General features: G+C 40.8%; 1 long non-coding RNA gene across 1 annotated transcript; it reads left to right on the top strand.

The window, feature by feature from the left end:
* Positions 1 to 261: 261 nt before the first annotated feature.
* Positions 262 to 8263, top strand: LOC123251993. Its single transcript, XR_006506524.1, has 2 exons — positions 262 to 382; positions 8049 to 8263. It is a non-coding gene; the product is annotated as an uncharacterized LOC123251993 (long non-coding RNA).
* The last annotated feature ends 243 nt before the right edge of the window (positions 8264 to 8506 follow it).

The following is an 8506-nucleotide window of genomic DNA, read 5'->3' as shown; positions in this document are numbered from 1 at the left end:
GCCAGATGCAAAGCGGGTAAAGGGAGGGAATCAAGAGCCACCCTCACTGTCTTTGTTCCCAACACCGAACACAAAGAGCAGCGGGTCGACCAGGCCAATAATTCCTGGAAGAAGCTCACTGAACGGGTAGCCCCCTCCTCCTCGGACTCGCGTCATTCTGAGACTCGTAGAGGACCTGGGCCCGGCCACTGAGCTGGGCGGGGCTCGGCCTCGCTAAGGCCGAGGAGGAAGAGTAGGAGGCGGAGCTTGGGTGGCCCAAGGCCAAGGCTATGGCGGCGCCGGGCGCTGCGGGTGGCCGGGCTCTGCTCCGGGGCCTCTTTCTCTGTGTCCCGCGAGGAGGAGCCGGCTCCGTATCCCGGAGCCTCCGCAGTAGCGCTGTCAGGTAAGGGGAGCCTCGCGCCCCGAATTACCCGGTAGCCCCCATTAGGATGTTCCTGAATTGGGAGGAGGAGCGGAAGGAAGGTGGGGTCCGAACTGGAGGTCGGGCCCGTAGGGTGGGAGAGGCGGCGTGGCTGCGAACGGTACCCGGACCGTGGCCGTGACTGCAGGCAGGTAGCGGCGCCCCGCACGGGAAGAGATAGGCTGTTCTGACCGCAGAGATTGTAACAATTTATGTTGTGGTCAGAGTCCCGGGCACCGCTCGTTCAGTCTGCGCGGCTGCTGCCGCCTGCCAGCTACGACCACGGTCACTGTCACGTTGGAAGGAGAGAGAGGAGGATGTCGGGCTTTGTGATAGGACGCCAGCTGAGTCTGGTTCTGTCCTTCCCCAAGTCCAGTCCACCCTAACTTCCTTTGTAGAAATGTATTCCGTTGAATTCCAGACATTCAAGCCCACGCACCTCGCAGTTAGTTATTGGAAGTCTTTGTCGTTGTTTCAGGAGCTTGTACCTTTAGTGCCCCAGCGCTTAGCACACTTCCTGGAACACGGTGGGGGCTTAATAAATATTGATTAATTGCTTGACTGATTAATAGGGCTCCAAATAGTTTTGACTCCAAGCCTTATCAGTGCAAAAAAAAAAAAGTTTGAGGTTGTTTTTAGATAGATCTATTATCATTTCCTCTCCCTCTCCCCCTCTCTTTCATCTATCTGTTTGTCTATCTCTCTCTATTATCTATCTAAATTAAGGTAGATAAATAGATTAGTGGACACAGTACCAGGTCTGGGGTCAAGAAGTCAGGAAGTCAAACTTTGAGTTAGGAAGACTTAAGTTCAAATGTGGCCTCAAAACACTTACTAGCTATTGTGACCCTGGCCAAGTCACTTAATTCTGTTTGCCTCAGTTTCCTCATTTGTAAAATGAGCTGCAGAAGGAAATGACAAAGCATTCCGGTATCCTTGCCAAGAAAACCCTAAATGGGGTCACAGAGTTGGACATGACTGAAACAACCAAGGGTAACAATATAAATTTGCATTACCTATTTTGTATAGATTTATATCTACTATATAGATATATTTGAGGACAATACATAAATATATGCATATATATGTGATATTAGACTTTTTGCAGTTGTTATTGTTTAGATGATCAGGAGGACTCAGGACAAGTGTATGTGGGAGGGATTTCCCAAAGACACCTGTGCAACTGCTGCTCCAGGTGGCCTGTTATCACCCAGCCTAGCTGAAATGATTGGAGCTGAAAGTTTGGAAGCTTACACACAGAGGGATTTAGGTAGAGTGGGCAATATGGGTAATAAAAATAATAATAATAATATTTATATAATTGCCTGCTATGTGCCAGGCACTGTGCTAAGCACTCACTTGATCCTCAAGAGGCAGAAAATTGAGGCAAACAGGTTAATGACTTATTCAGGGTCACATAGCTAGTAAGTGTCTAAGGTAAAATTTAACCTTGGTTCTTCCTGAATCCAGGCCCCTTGCTCTTTCCATATTACCCAGTTAACTCTGGATAGATTGGAGATGAAAATCTTCCCACTTTCTGATTGATCACATTGATATGTTACACAAAAAGATTATTGCAAGTAGGTCCCATTACAGAGTGTTTTATGTTCTGGTAACTTTGAGAGAGCTTCCTAATGTACCCTTAGCAAAGTTCTATATGTCTTCTTTGTCTCATTTTGTTTAAAAGAAAATGGTACATTTGCACTGAGTCAAATACAGAATCAGAATATCTGAGTTTGAATCAATTGAAACATTTATTTATCACCTGCTGTGTACCAGGCCCCAGTCCTGGGCATCCAGGACAGAAAGATAAAATTGTCTCTACTCTCAAGGAGTTAACATTCCATCTGGGGAAACAACCTGTGCATGTGAACATGTATACAATTAATAGGAAGTTTGAGGTACAGACTGCTTAGAGACTCAGGAAAAGTCTCAAAAAGGAGGGAGTGTTTGAGCATCATTTTGAAGTAAGCTAGGGATACTAAGGGGCTGTGAGAGTACATACCAGACAGGACGGTCAGCCTGTGTAAAAGGCAAAAGGATACCTGATGGAGTGTTGTGTGTGAGTAATATACAGCAAAATAGCCAGCTTGGCTCCACCTCAAAATACAAGGGCAATGACAATAATTTAATCACCTATTTGGCATTTACTTCCTACAAATTGCTAGTTATCTTTTCTATGAATACAAAGTTGTCATATCTAAATGAAAAATTCCTTTGAGGGATATCTCAAGAAATAGGAAGCTATGTTAAGAAAGGCTCTAAGTGCTAGTCTGAGAAATGTTATTTGATTCTTGAGATCATTAGATAATCACTGAATCTCATTGAGTAGAGGAACAGTGTGATGATGTACGCTTGGGAGTTTCACCTTTGTAGCTACGTGAAGAGAACAATTAAGAGGCTGTAACAATAGTAGGGGCAGGGGTGATGAGGTTGGGTGGTAGAGAAAGAGGTGTGAGGGATGTTAAGATGGTAGAAATGGCAGCATTGACAACTGATCTATTTATTTCAGGTGAGGGAGGAGGAAGAGTGAACTCTGAGACTGGGAACCTACATGTCTTAGAAAGAAGGTAGTATCCTCAACAAAATAAGAAATTTGGAGGAGTCAGGGGAGATAGTATGTTATGCTTTGTATATACTGAATCTGTGAGATGCCTGTGGGATATCCAATTGGAATGACCATCAGAGAGTAGATTATGTGGGACTAGAACTCAGGAGAGACACTGAGGATACACAGATCTGAAGCATGACCCCAAAGGTCAAGTCAAGAAGCATTCATTAAGCATGTGTCAGGTATTGCTGGGGATAAAAAGTAAGGCAAAAGCAATCCCTTGCCTTCCAAGACTCAGTCTAATAAAGGAGTCATCTGTGTACAAACAGTGTACATACAGTTGAAGTTGGAGTAATCACAAAGAGAAAGGGAAAATATTTTCTTTGTAGTTTGAGTGTGGTTTAGGATCAGTAAAGGGAAAGGCAAGAATTTTCCTTATATGCCACTTATGCTGCTAAGACAAAAGCCTGAAGGACAAATAATTGGGGGAGTTCAGAGCTTACAGTCCAGCTTTTTTCTTTTTTTTCCTCCATAACATGAGATTTGGGAGGGAGAGAGATTTTTAGCCCTGATATTGGATAACAGCTGATGCTTCTGAGGAGAAAACTGGTATGATTGGGGAGGTGAAGGACAAAAAAAAAACAACAAAAAACAGATAATAACAATGGGCCATAGAGATGTAGTAAAGTACATTATGGATACTGGGAAGGTCCATTGGGATCCTGAGAGGAATTAGATGTCCTAACCCATGAAGCAGGGTGGAGTTTTATAGGTTTCTTATCTGGGATAAAATAGGGTTCAAGACTGGTAGGTCAAGGTTCAGGGCTGATGTTGATTCATTGCTCAGAGGGCTGGGGAATGGCTTTTGGAAACAATTACAGGCACGGAATTACTCTTGAAATATGAGTTTCTCTTTTGTTGTGAGACTACAGAAGGCACTAACATTTAGGGGGAGCAGGAAAGGCCTCTTGTAGAAGGTGGGATTTTACCTGAGATTTAAAGGAAGCCAGGAGGCAGAGGCCGAAGAGGAAGAGAATTCCAAGCATGAGGGAATCAAATAAGCCAATGAAAATGGAGAGAAAATGCAGTGCCAGGGTTGAGAACCAGCAAAGGAGGCTGCTGTGTGATGAACCAATATGAAAGTGGGCACAAGGCCAGCTTTCATCATAATCACCCAACCCTTCATGCATCATCCTCCTAACTTTCTCTCATTGTGCCCCTTCCCATGCTTATCAGGAAAATTATAATCTAATCATAACCCTGGTAAACTATGACATGGCAGTCCAGATATCATTGGGAAAATATCCTAATCCTCATCTTTCAACTGTGTTAGATATACTTTGGAGTATAATTTAATTTCTGCTATGCAAAATGGAGAGCAGGATGATTGACACTCAGCAGTTTAGAATTTGGAACCACCAAGCCTGCCATGAGCCAGCAAGAGAAGCAGTTACTGGCAGGACTATAAAAAGGAGAATTTTGAACAAGAAACTCTCTCATTTTGGAGAAGGGGATTCTGGTGGGAGGTTGGTTGGTTGGGTAGGCCAAATCAATCCAGGATACCTGCATCCAGTTCTAATTACTGTGACATCCTCAACTGCTGTGTGAAGCTGTACTAAGTATCTTAGTCAATTGATCATCAAGGAAGAAGAACATCAATTCCATAAAACAATCTGGTTCAGGCCAAGCAACCAGGTTGCTACTGAGGGGACAAACCTCTCCAGCTGCTAATCTCAGACCTGACTACCTTAAACTGACAACACCTGATCACCAGTAATTTAGCCAAGCTTTCCTTATACCTCTTTCCTTCAGCCCTGTTTCCCTTCCCTAAGTTTGTTGTAATTAAATTCTAAACTTACTTAGGTGGATGTCATCATTGCCCTAAGGATCATTGATCATATTCATGGGTGTCTGAGGGGGAAGGGAATTGCTCAAACTAAAGTTAAGCTGCAGTCACTAGCATTGTCTATCAGCTTTGAAGCCAGGATAAGCAATCAAAGGAACTGTGTGATCTAACCCAGCAGACACTGTTGTGTTGGAGCTGGGTGTTTAGTTTAGTTACAAATATTCTTGTGGGGTTTTGGTGTCCACTACCACAACCTGGTGTTCATCTAGGGTTTCCCGCTCTCACTCACTTTCTGGTCCTCATATCATCAGAGGACCCTGGGCCATCTCACCATCAATATAACAGCCCAAACATCACCAACATAACAGAGGTGAATTCTAGGACTGGGAATAATAGTCAGTGAGAGCCCTTCTGTACCTCACACCCACCACTTAGTTTTCATTTAGAGTGGGAGAAAGTGAATCTCACAGGGTGAGTAAGCTTGGATGGGTTGTGACAGATTGATCCTATACTTTTATTACCTTCCCCCTTCAAACAGACTCCTTTTTCTGAACTTTCCTATTTCTGCCAAAAAGCACCACCGTCCTGCCAGTCATCTAATTTCACAAACCGAGTATCCTTCTTCCCTCCCCACTTAATTTAACCCTTAACCCACATATACAAGCAGCTGTACTCTATGGTCCAACCTAAATTACCTTTTGCTCTTCTTAACACTCATATAAGAACACAGCTAATAGATTCAAACATATATAGGAAATTAGGGCATAATACCAACTATTGGGCAGGATCATAGAAAGGAAGAAGAATGAATTAAATAGAATACGTGCTGCTGAGTTGGAATTAGAAACATTTTGTTTGTATATGGTAGATAGCCACAGAGAACTGGAGAAAAGCTGTCAGGTTTACTATGAACTGTTATTTGATTAATGTATTTTTTGTTGAGTTTTCAATGAAATCACTCGCTTGGTTAGCTTTAGTGTTCCAGTTAACTCAATAATTCATTGCTAACAAATTATTATTTTCATGTCCATCTTATCCACAGGACATATATAGAAGCCACCCTCTCCCTCAATAATAAAACACTCTTGTGACTCTTCACAATGGTCCTACTAATCTTCCATCTCCATTCTACCCATGGATCCTTCAGTTCCAATATTTTATTTTACCTTCCTTTTTTGGACCCAGGCTTCTATATAGCTTACTAGTGTAGCCTTCTGCCATACCCGCACAACATTTTCCCTTCCTCTTTATGAATGTCTATCCCCATTAGAATATAAGCTCATTGAGGGCAAGGAGTTGTCTTTTTGCCTTTCTCTGTTTCCCGGGGACTTGGTAAAATACCTGGCACAAAATAAGTACTCAAATGCTTGTTGTTGACTTGTCAGCTCTTTCTCCACTATAAACTTTACAGGGTCTCTTTCCACTAATATTACATTAACATTAGGTCTAGCTGGAATGGTATTTGTATATAGTGCATAGAAATTACTAACAGGTACTTCTCTGGTTTGGAATAATTTATCCTTCTCTCCCTTTTCCCCATATTAAACTATACTTTAACACATTAAAACCCCTTTTTTCTCAAAGTGACCTTATGTAAAATTTCACTCCAGGGACACTTTATTTTCCTTCCTTAGCTTTTCATGTATTTAAACTAAATGACAGTAATTTTGGCTTGTCCAGGATCAAAGTTCGTATGGCTTCATAGGTACTCTGCTTTGATATTAGCAGTTTCATCTCAATATTTCCCCTCTATGCTTGTTTGTTTGTTTGCCTTTGACTTGCAGTTTGGAGATTGAGGGCTGCAGTGATGTTTAAATGCATTTCCAGTTGGATTATGGCTGGGAGCAGATTTTTTATCATAGGTTTTCCCATAAGCCTATATATGTTCTTGGCAATAGTTCATGGTTTCATTTGGATTTGCAGTAGTGTGGTGATTGGTCTGGAAATCTTTCTTCTGTAACTCTTGATTGATCCATTGACTTCAATTTTGATTTAATGAATGCCATTGAATTCCATTTGTAAGATGAGTGAAGAAACTATACAAGCCAACTTATACTGTCAAGAATTTACTAATAATGACTTTTAATCTTTTATAATGGATTTCTGACTTGCCTTTTATTAGAATAAGGATGGATTTTTTTCTTGGTTGTATAATATGTAAAATTTGTTCTAAACTTTAAAATGTTCAGAGCCTGTTGTACTCATTAACTCTTTTGTACAATAATGTAACAATCATTGATATATTGCTTAAAGGTTCACAAGGCACTTTTTACCTATATGAATTATTTGATCACGGTAACTCTAGTGAGGTAGGTGCTTTTTTAAATCTCTGTTTTACTGATGAGGAAACTGAGGCTGAGAAAGTTTAAATGATTTGTTTAGGGTCACAGAGCTAGTGTTTGAGTCGGGATTTGAATTCAAGTCTTTCTGATTCTAAGTCTACCTCTCTATCTATTGTGTTCCCTCCCTCCCAGGTAAGCTTAACACTACAGGTATTATTACCACAATTCAAAGATGAAGGAAAAGATCTAGAGAGGCTGAATGATGTGACTGTAGATGAGCTAAGTATCAAGGCTGACATTTTCTTCCAAATTAAAAAAAATTGAAAAGATAAATCTTCCACATTACTCTTCATGTTTAATTTCTGCACATTTGAAATGACAAAGGAAAGATAAAAGTTGACATTTTGGTGATGGGATTATGCATATGTTAAATTTGGAGAGGTTTTTTTTTTTGTTTTTTTTTTTTTTTAGTGTTGGAGCTGGTACTTTCTAGGGTAGCATCTCTTCTCAGCTGGCCAAATTGTAACTTTCTTTTTTTCCCTTTTTTCTTTTCTTTTTTTCTTTTTCTTTTTTTTTTTTTTTTTTTTTACTTTTCATCTTGGAGTCAATACTGTGTGGCTCCAAGGCAGAAGAGTGGTAAGGATAGGCAATGGGCGTCACACAGCTGAGAAGTGTCTGAGGCCGGATTTGAACCTAGGACCTCCCGTCTCTAGGCCTGGCTCTCAATCCACTGAGCTACCCAGCTGCCCCCACCCAAATTGTAATTTTCTTACTGAATCACTTTGTGTATCTATCTCTTTTTTGAAGGCTGAATAATTTATCTTCTTTTTTTGATGGGTGGGCACTGAGTACCCTGTCCACTGATGAAATTGGCCAAAAGAATGAGACAGGAAGTGGAATTGTAGGTCATAGGTGGGAAGGGCACAAGACAGTGTGTTGATGCTCACTGGTTTCTCTTTTCTCTTGTAGGAGCAGCAGAGAGAAGAGATTCCACCTTCCAGAATCCACCACTGTCTTCCTCCCTTCCCACTGGCCCTGAGCTTTATCTTTTTGTTACTATTTATTTCTTTTTAAGTAATAGAATAACACTCAGGAATTTAATGTTTCCTGATAGGCTGGTATGAGTGTAAAATATGACCCTTTAATTGTCTTGAAATATGAATTAAAATGTTATTTTATCTCTTGAAAAGGAACTTTTATTTCATTTGATAAACTTTGCCACAACCCTCTATTTTGATTCTTATTATACAACACTGCAACAAAAACCAAACAACTGTCACCGGTTTTTCAGCTATTTAAAGCCTTTAAAAATGGCTTCTTGAGTTTGTGTTCTGATTTTTCAAAGAGCTGATACAACACTGTGGTTGTGCAACTTGTTAAAACAATTCTTTAATGAAATAGCAATCAGTTGAAATTATTTTAAAAAC

Source organism: Gracilinanus agilis, chromosome 6, assembly GCF_016433145.1.
Source record: "Gracilinanus agilis isolate LMUSP501 chromosome 6, AgileGrace, whole genome shotgun sequence".
NCBI classification, from domain to species: domain Eukaryota; kingdom Metazoa; phylum Chordata; class Mammalia; order Didelphimorphia; family Didelphidae; genus Gracilinanus; species Gracilinanus agilis.
Note: the sequence above shows the minus strand (reverse complement) of the source record. Positions and strands in the feature narration are given on the sequence as shown.